This window comes from Cyprinus carpio, unplaced genomic scaffold (genome assembly GCF_018340385.1).
Source record: "Cyprinus carpio isolate SPL01 unplaced genomic scaffold, ASM1834038v1 S000000106, whole genome shotgun sequence".
NCBI lineage: Eukaryota > Metazoa > Chordata > Actinopteri > Cypriniformes > Cyprinidae > Cyprinus > Cyprinus carpio.
Genome location: NW_024872858.1, coordinates 12501 through 22903, shown reverse-complemented (window position 1 = coordinate 22903; position 10403 = coordinate 12501). Strand labels below are relative to the sequence as shown.

General features: G+C 39.5%; 1 pseudogene; it reads left to right on the top strand.

Annotated features, from left to right (window-relative positions):
• The first annotated feature begins 50 nt into the window (after window positions 1–50).
• Window positions 51–10403, top strand: part of LOC122142752 — a 21903-nt pseudogene continuing 11550 nt past the window's right edge.

Below are 10403 nucleotides of genomic sequence, written 5' to 3'. Positions count from 1 at the left end.
TCACAACACCAATGAGAAGTTTGGGAGTTTCCTGAAGGTCGGGGCGCTTGATGTCCTTTTCACAGCTGCTTGAGTTGGCCACCCTGCATGATATTGCAAGGTATGAAGTCAAAGCCTAATTTTATCCTGTCAGTGAGTGAAGAAAAATGAAGGTCAGTAACAAACTTTAACCCTGTTTTATCCATCTAGTGTGTTGAAGAGTCCTGGGTTACCTCAAGTCGTGTTCTTCGGGAACCCACTATGGCAACCGTGTTGTGTTCAGCAGGTTGACACGCTGTTACTCTTTCTGGTTGGTCGCTTTGGATAACAAATGGTAAATTTTCGTTTGAATCCATGACATTACAAAGTCCTGGCTTCACCATGTGCTCTATGCTTACATGCTGTTAAGGCGTTGTTTTGGTGTAGCAATCTTGCATCTCAGTACGAGGGGCTTCATTCTAACCCGTGTCGGTCCCCAGGCCAAGGCCCTCCGGGCTCGGCTCAACCAGTGTCAGACCCGGCCTCTAAGGTCATTACTGCTTCATGGCCCCCATACACTCACTTTACCGGGGCAGGCCTCGCAGATGCCAGCCTCAGAACATGGTGCAAGACTGAAGCAAGAAACAAGATGCGTCTGGGTGAGTGAGAGGAAGACTTGTGTGTATAATAAGAGTACCTTATAAATATAATAAACTAAATTAAAGAGGACCATGTGATCTCTGTGATCCTGTAGTGGTTTGATGTCATCAGGCAAAAGTCTCCAACCCGTTGAGGTCAAGTATCACCAATGTCCCTCGCCAGCGAGGAGACAATGGTAGGCTAGGTGCCCCCATAATTCATGACTATAATTAAAAAACATAACAATGAACATCTTGAGAAGACTTACTACAGTTAAAGTGTCTAATAGTAGATAACTTGTGTGTGTTTCAGAATGCCATTCATAATCACATCCGTTTGTTTGAGCCGCTGGTGATAAAGGCTCTGAAGCAGTACACCACCAGCACCTCCAGTGGCCCTACAAAGACAGTGCTGGACCTTCTCGCCCACGTGTGCAGCTCCGGGTCAACTACTGTTTGCTTGAGTTTCAGACCAGGTGAGTCTTTTAGAGCTGTGGAGCAATTTTACTCAACTAAATTTAGAATCAAAACACCTCTTGCTATTATTTTATTTCTATGTTATACATTAGCACTGTGTGTAGTATTTTAACTACCTGTGCTTGTTTCAGTGTATTCATTGGTTTCGGCTGAAAGCAGTTTGAGTATATTGAAGTGGGGCAGTTCAGGTAAGACAATCTGACATAGTCACAATAACATACACTACCATTAAAAAGTCATTTTAGGGTGAGATTTTTAAAAATATTTATGAAATAAGTCTCTTATGCTCACCAATGCATTTATTTGATCAAAAATACAGTAAAAACCTGTTTAAAAACACACTAAATATTGTGAAATTGTATTATAAAACTCTTCTCCGTGATGCTAGATATTGAATTTCAGCAGCCATTACACAGTCTGTTATGATCCTACAGTAATCAAGCTAATATGCTGATTTGGTTCTCAAGTAAAAAAAAAAATGTAGATATATTATTATCAATGTAGAAAACAGTTTTCCTATTTTTGTGAAAAACCATGATATCGGTAACTGTAACTTGTTGATTATTTTCAATCTTACTGACCCCAAACTTATTTTTAAAAAATCTTACTGACCCCAAACTTTTTGAACAGTAGTGTAAACTCAAAGCACATGCTCAGATATGTAGATAATGATAATATTACTAGTTTGCACTAAACTGATTTATTTTTTTCTGTGTAGTGGGACTCTGAAGAGATTGTGACCCAACATTTTCTTTTTCCTGGTTCTGCTGTCCTACGAGCGCTACCACTCCAAACAGTATCATCAGCATCCCAAAGATCATTCAGCTGTGTGATGGCATCATGGCCAGCGACAGGAAGGCAGTAACACACGGTGTGGAGAATCAAATATGAATTTATATTCACATCCTTGAGCAGAATAAGTAACGACTGTAAAATTTAAAAAAAACAACTAAATAAACACTCTGAAATAAACAAAAAAGAATTTTTTTTTTGGAAAATATATGCGTATTGGCTTTAAAATGTCACATAATATTGCATCATAGATTAATCATTAATCGGATCATTTAAACAAAGTGGTCATTGTTCATTTCTTATGCTGCTGTTTATTTCCCAGCAACTCCTGCACTGCGCCTATGAGTAACTGCCTTTAGTAGAAATTCCCCCCCCCACCCCTTTGTGCTGCGTGGCTCCAATAAAGCTGAGATGCAGGGAAGGAGCTGGACACGCAGAAGGAATGGTTGGTGTCCATGCTGCTAACGCCTCATACAACACCATCAGGTAACACTTTGTGCCGGTCTCTGTGTCAGTTTGGAAAAAACGTTGTACTTTTATGCATTTCGTGGATTTACTTGTAAAATAATGGATGTTTGTGTGTGAGGTGCTGGAGATGTTTATTCTAGTCCTACGCAGTGCCATAAAGAGAATGAAGATAAAATGGAAGAGGCTTTCACGGCAGATGCTGACATCATGACTGCCAATGATCGGCAAACAGCAAGTGCGGCTCTGTCTAATCTGATGACTTCCTGCCTGGCTCTTCTTTAAGAGGTTTCCTCTCAAATTCAGAATAAACTCTAATAAAACATATTTTAAATAAGTGTGGTTTACAGATCTGTATCTGTGTGCTTGACAGATTGCACCTGGACTCCCATGAGGCACTGGGCGTGTTAAACACACTGTTTTGAGAGACAGTGGCTCCATCCTCTCTGCGGCCTGTGGACATGCTACTGAAGAGCATGTTCATCACACCTTCTACACTAGTGAGAACTTTTCAGTTACACATTGCTATAGATTGCTTTCCACATGCAGTAGATATTATTATTATTAGGTTGAATAGGATAAGGAGAGGCTGTCAAAAATCATGTGAAGTTGTGGCCATATGAGAGAAATTTGCTCATAATGGTTGCCAATTAGAGAAGTGTGATTTGTCACTCTATAGAAACAAGTTTCCACTGCTCCAGAGTCCAGTGGCGGCGTGTTTTACTCCACCCAAACTCCATCCGACTGCTTGGCATTGTACTTGGTGATGAGAGGCTTGCATGCAGCTAGCCCATTCCATGGAGATCCCACCATATATTTTTTGTGCTGATATTAATGCCCGTTTGGATCTCTTTAGCTATGGAGTTAGCAGAGCTTTAATGCAGCATGCTTTCTCAGCAATCGGTGACCCCACTGTGACTTTACGTGGTCATCTAACAGTTGCTGCTGTTCCTAAACACTTCCATTTTCCAATAATACCACTGCAGTATCTAGAAAATTAACTTAATGCAAAGGTGCCATCCTTTCACATTACCACGCTTGAGTTCACAGAGCTCTTCAGAACAACCCATGTTATAAATGCAGGACTGCAAGGCTAGGTTCTTGATTTTTATACTCCTATGGCAATGGATCTAACTGAATGATAATTCAACCTATTATTTGGCTCATAGTTTTCCTGTTGTCTTCTGTAGGCATCAGTGGGTACAGTGCAGTTGTGGGTTTCTGGGATTCTTGCCATTCTGCGTGTCCTCATCTCACAATCCACAGAGGACATCATTCTGTCTCGTATTCAGGAGCTTTCTTTGTCACCGTACCTCCTCTCCTGTCCAACTATCCGTGGACTGCGTGACGATGACCCGTCCCCTCCTGAAGCTCCGCCCCCTATCATGGAAGATGCCAATGGGGAGCCGCAACGCGTCCCTCCTGAGGAAACTTTTGCTAGGTAACTGCTGGTAATTGGAAATAACGTCAGTCAGTGTGGAAAAATGAATGCAAAAATTTTTAAGAAATAAAATAATTTACAGTGGTGGCGACGATTATTAGAACACTAGTATTTTCACCAGCTAAAAAATGGTTTCAAGTCAGGTATTTCTATCTTTTGCTGTAGTGTGTCAGTAGAAAATATCAGTTTACATTTCCACAATGTTCATTTTGCTGTTAATTGTAATAATCCAGTGAGAATCTGATCTCTCATCATCCAGTCTGTCTTCAATGACATGAAGAAACAGAACAAACTGAGACTGACTAAATCCAGACAAACTGTGGCAACGTCTCCAAGATGTTTTTTAAGAAACCTACATGCAGAGCTACAGTACTGTTAAAGGTTTTTAACAGTAAATTTATCAATTAAATCAAATCAACATGTGTGAGGATCCTTTGCATTTAAAGCAGATTTTGTGAACTTGCCGCATAGTTGTTCCACATAGCTTTGCAGGTAGGTCTCTTGAAGCATCTTAGAGACATTGCCACAGTTCTTAAAGGGTTACTCCACCGCAAAATGAAAATTTTGTCATTAATCACTTACCCCCATGTCGTTCTAAACCCATAAAAGCTTTGTTCATCTTCGGAACACAATTTAAGTTATTTTGGATGAAAACCAGTAGGCTTGTTGTGACTGTCCCATAGACTCCAAATCAGCGTAGCGCCATTTTGGCAAATCTGAGCTGTAGCAGTACGCAGGCGGCATAATGGTTCTTCTGTGTCAGCCTGACAGAGAAGAGCGAACGCCGCCTGCGTACTGCTCAGGTTTGCCAAAATGGCGCTACACTGTTTTGGAGAGACACAGAGGAGAGGGATTGTTGAATAAAGTAATTATTTTTGTTTTTCTTCTTGTACAAAAAAGTATTCTCATCGCTTCATAACATTACGGTTGAACCACTGATGGCAGATGGACTATTCGGACAGTGTTACTTGGCAGTCTATGGGACAGTCTCAAGCCTACCGGCTTTCATCCAAATATCTTTAATTGTGTTCCAAAGACGAATGAAGCTTTTACGGGTTTGGAACGACATGGGTTAAGTGAATAATGACATAATGTTCATTTTGGGATGAAGTATCCCTTTAATAAATACAATTATTAATCTCTTTTTGTTGTCAGGTTCTTATTGCAGTTAGCGGGGGTGTTGCTGGATGATATCGCCACTAAGCAAGTGAAAGTTGACATGAGGAGGGGTGAACAACAGCACACGTTCTAACTGTCAGCAGCTGGGCACACTGCTCATGTGTTTGATCCACATCTTCAAATCAGGCAGGCAGAGCCTACATCTCATGTCTCAACTCAACCAAACACTGTCCCTTTACAAGTTCAGCAAGACTCAGTAAATTCCCATTTCCCTTAAAATTTTCCAGGAATGTTCCGGCGGATCACAGCAGCCGGCAGCAGGGCTGCTGAAGGCAGAGGGAGGCGAAGGGGGTAGTTTTTTATACCTTGGAGGGTTTGAACAGCCTGGTGCTCCAGCTCATCACTACACACCCGTCTCTGGTCCTGCTCTGGTGTCAGGTCCTTCTCCTCATCAACTACACCAACTACACCTGGTGGTACGAGGTGCATCAGACCCCCAGGTTAGACTACGTGCTACCTAGCCTAATGAGACTGTCTAAGGCTGTTTAAAATAAAGCCTAGTCCAACTGCTAAAAACCAGGCTAAGCATGCACAGAACCAGCAAAATTTTTTGATCCCCCTAATTTTTAGAATAAATTGCTGTTTGCAAGGACAAAAACAAACTGGCCTTCCATGGGTTTGTGAGTTATTACAGTTATATGTTTGGGTCAAGTGGAAGCTTGAAATTGCTCTTTTTTAAGAGGTAGAAGCATGTGGTACATCTGTTGTTGTTTTTGAAATATGTTATTTTTACCCTTAAGCAATTTTTTTTCCCTTTATCATTCCATCAGGAGGCACAGTCTGTCCAGCACTAAGCTGCTGAGCCCGCATTCATCTGGAGAGGACGAGAGGCCTGAGGGGAAGCTGGCTATGTGTAACAGAGAGATCGTCCGACGCGGAGCCCTTATCCTCTTCTGTGACTACGTGGTGAGATTTCTTAAGCAATGTGTGCCCTTTTTAAAGCAGTGTCCTGAGCTTGAGGTTTATTTTATCTACCCTAGCTTCCATATCACTTAAGAATTTTATTACTTTATTTATTTATTTTTTTAAAGAATTAATACTTTTACTTAGTTCACCCAAAAAGAAAAATTTGGTCATCAGTTACACTCAAATGTTCCAAATCGTTGTGTTTTTTCTTCTGCTAAAAGTAAGAAGATATTTTGAAGAATGTGGGTGAACAAACAGTTGCTGGTTTCTATTGACTTCCGTAGTTTGGAGAGAAAAAAAATCAAATGGAATGAAATGGAAAGAAAAAAAAAAAAGACAGTTCAGCACATAGAAGTGTAATATATTATTATAATTATAAGTCATAACAAACATAGTTATTTATCATATATTCTAATAAAATATATTACACATTGCACTTTACACAAAAAAGTAATCTTTGTTTTTTTCTCTCCCCGTCTCAGTGTCAAAACCTGCATGATTCTGAGCATCTGACGTGGCTGACAGTGAATCATGTGAGCGATCTGATCAGTCTTTCTTCCCATGAGCCTCCAGTGCAGGATTTCATCAGTGCTGTGCACCGAAATTCTGCAGCCAGCGGACTCTTCATACAGGCTATACAATCACGCTGTGACAACCTTTCTACCGTATGCATATACATATACACTGCAATCTTCTTTGAGTTCATGCTGTGATGATCTTTTCTGTTACTTACATATTAAATGTGTAAATCCCCAGCCGGTAATGCTGAAGAAGACCCTGCAGTGTCTAGAAGGCATTCATCTAAGTCATGTCTGGGGCTCTGCTCATGCTATATGTGGACAAGCTTCTCAACACGCCGTTCCCGTGTGCTGGCTCGCATGGTGGACACACTCGCCTGCAGACGTGTGGAGATGCTGCTTGCTGAGACCCTGCAGGTAAAACACAGACACACACACACACACACACACACACAACTCACTACCAGCTAATTTCACTGTGTGTGCCATTTTGGTGTAATGGAGTATCATTGAATAACAATAAAATTATTTCAAATAAAAGACATTAAAATACTACTACTGCAAAAACATTCAAATATAGACATCTCCCTGGGGGTCTTCCACCACTGTAATAGTTGTGAGGACGGGGCGACTTAACCATCAATCCTTATAAAGCAATTCTGTAATATTTGGCCTCTAAATAATTATTTTTAGCAGCCAGTGGCTTTACAGTCATTTTCTAAATATATTTCTTAAAATTTTTCTTCAAAATGTTATTTATTCGTATGTCCTTACTTTCAGTCAAAAACCACAAAATCAACTATTCTCACCCTTTTCTAACTCGGAGGGTCCCATGTTGTCAAAGAAAATATTTAAAGGGCCCCACGAAAGACATTTTTGGCACTTCTACTGTAATAACAAGGCTGCTGGTTATTATTGACAGAAACTAAGAGAGGCAATTTGAATTAATTTAATTAAATATTTATATAAATATTATACATTATATTTGTAATAATAAATTATATAAATTTGCTTAAAAGTATTTTAAGATTAAAAAAAAAGATTCAATAACTGAATGTTCTTCAGTGTTTTATTTGTATTACTAATAAATTGACATGCCCTTTTACATGACTTTTATTTTAATTTTTTTATTTAATAGTATTTATTTACAGGGGTATATTATGTCACACTTTACACTTCTCTAGTAAATTGCGTCTGTGTATGAAGACACTGCGCAGCGCAAATCCATGAATGAATGTTTCCAAGTGAAGAAAACTTCAACGGATTTCCCCTGCTCAGGGAGTAGGGAGCAATGAACACTGTGTAGGGATCATATTGATCGGAACGAGTTCATGCACGTCACTTCTAATGAGCTGGGGTTATCTGAATCAGGTCTGTTAACTAAGAGAGACAAGCAAAAATGTGCAAGGACTGGGATTGGGAACCGCTGCACTAGGGGGCGCTATTACACATCTCCTGAATGAGTCTAGAAAGCCCCGGTCAAAAACACAGACGGGGAAGACACAGAAACCAGCGATCTCATATGTAAGCATATGCATGTGAAAAAATAATGCGATCGTCGATACTAACCGCATATAAATGAAAACTGCCTAATGTTACAGAGTGAAATGTCAATTCAGAAAGTGGCAAAGACCTGTGCAAGCTCTGCGAGTACCTGATGGAAGCCGTCTATTGCATCTGTCCAGATGTAGCATTTGATAAAGATTTTTGCTCAAAATGTTGCTTTTTTTAATGAAAATCTACCTACATTCAAGTGTTGATAAAAAAAATAAAAAAATGGCTGGCAACTTTTTTTCAAAAGATTTTTCTTGAGATTGACTTCTTAAAATATTATTGATTTCGATGACTTTTTCAGGTGTAGAAATCTCACTTTTAAACCTCCCTCATATTTCCAGGATTTCCTAGGCCCTGAGAATTATGTTTCTTTAATATAAATAAATGTTGTTGAGAAAAACAAATTAAAATAAGAAATAAAATGTCAGCTTTATGTCTAACATGTTTTTAGCTTATTTTATATCATATTAAGCCATCGTGCAGCCCTTTGAAAGTGTGTGCCTAGTGGTCCCTGGACCCCTGGTTGAGATCAACTGCCCTAAATGATAATTGAGGGTCATGTTTTTCCTCCTCCTACTGTAGAATAGTATCGCTCAGCTGCCACTGGAGGAGGTGGACAGTATTCAGCAGTACCTGCAGACCAGTGGCCTTGCGCAAAGGTAGGCACATCATCAGTCTACTTGTTTTTGTTGATGTTGATAAGAAGATCTCCCAATGCTGATTTTTAAAATATCCTTTTTTTTTTCTTATGTCAGGCATCAGCGGTTCTACTCCTTGCTGGACAGGTTCAGAGCCACTATTGCTGAAGATACCATGAGCCCTGACGCCCCATTACCTCACACCCACTGGATGGGGACCCACCCCCTCCCCCTGAAAATGTGGAACCCAATAAAGTATGACTTACAATGATGGTATCTAGGTGACAATAGCAGAAAACTTCTTGGCAAAAACATAACATTATTGCTATTGTGTGTGTGTGTATATGTGTGTATTACAGGAGTGGGTATGTTGCTCTGGTGAAATCTCAGTGTTGTTTGAGAGGTGAAGGAGCTCTATATGAAACTACAGAGCTGCTGACAAAAAACTTCCTCAATCTGACCTAAACGCAATCATGACCTGCAAGGTAAAGAACAAATACATGCATATCTCAATTTATAACACAAACAGACACTGAAGTTGTGCTGTTGTATTTGCAGGACTTTAATTTGTGTCTGCTGGCATCATGTCTGAGTGTTGGGGTTACAGAGGGTGTGTAAGGATCATGGGACGGTTTTATTTGACACAGCTCAACAGGTGGCCTTTGAGCGATTGGCTGGTGTCATAGAGCTCCTCCCCTCCCCTCATCAACCCCTCCTACTCTCCTCCAAAACTTGTGCGGACCATTGGCAGAAGCTTAATCAAGTCTACAGTGAGTCGCAATCAGAATTAAGCTTATTTACTCCAAACAATGTGCACAAAAAATTTATTAGTTTTGCTAATTCAAGTTTTTTTTTTTATTAGCTTGAAGTTAGTACTTTAATAATCCAATGACACATTCTTACATTCATGTTTTCTTGTTGGTTAAATGGATAGTTCACCCAAAAATGAAAATTCTGTCATCAATTACTCACCCTCATGTCGTTCCAAACCCGTTAAGACCTTCGTTCATCTTTGGAACACAAATTAAGATATTTTTGATAAACCTGATCCTCCATCTCACCCTCTGTAGACAGCAAAGCAACCTCAATGTTCCCAGGTCCAGAAACATAGCATGGACATCTGTTAAAATAGTCCATGTGACATCAGTGGCTCAACTTCAATTTTGCGAAGCTGCAAGAATACTTTTTGTGCGCAAAGAAAACTACAATAACATAATTTATTCAACAGTTTCTCTTCCGGCATTTTGGAGAGTACAATTTATTCAACAAAGAATTGTTGAATAAATTGTTATTGTTTTCTTTGCGCATAAAAAGTATTCTCGTAGCGTTGTAAAATTACGGTTGAACCACTGATGTCACATGGACTATTTTACCGATGTCCTTGCTATGTTTCTGGACCTGGGAACATTACAGTTGCATTGCTGTCTATGCAGGGTCAGAAAGCTCTGACATTTCATCAAAAATATCGTAGTTTGTGTTCTAAAGAAGAACGACGGTCTTCCGGGTTTGGAATGACATGAGAGCGAGTAATTAATGACAGAATTTTTTTATTTCTTGCTGAGCTAAACCTTGAATGCTCACACTAATGTTTTAGGAACCGAATCAAATTTAATATAATAATATGAATTGAATAATAAATAATATTTTATTTAATTCCATTTTAATTTCATTATTAGCTTAGCTAAATGACACCCCAAATCTGCTTCTCTACATTAGGTGGCGCTGATCAACATACAAAAGTGTGTACAAAACTGTAATCAAGGCAAACTTTAACATTGCTGTGGTCACTGCAAAATCCCCATCCTTGTGTTTATCTCATTGTTTTGATGACTTTATT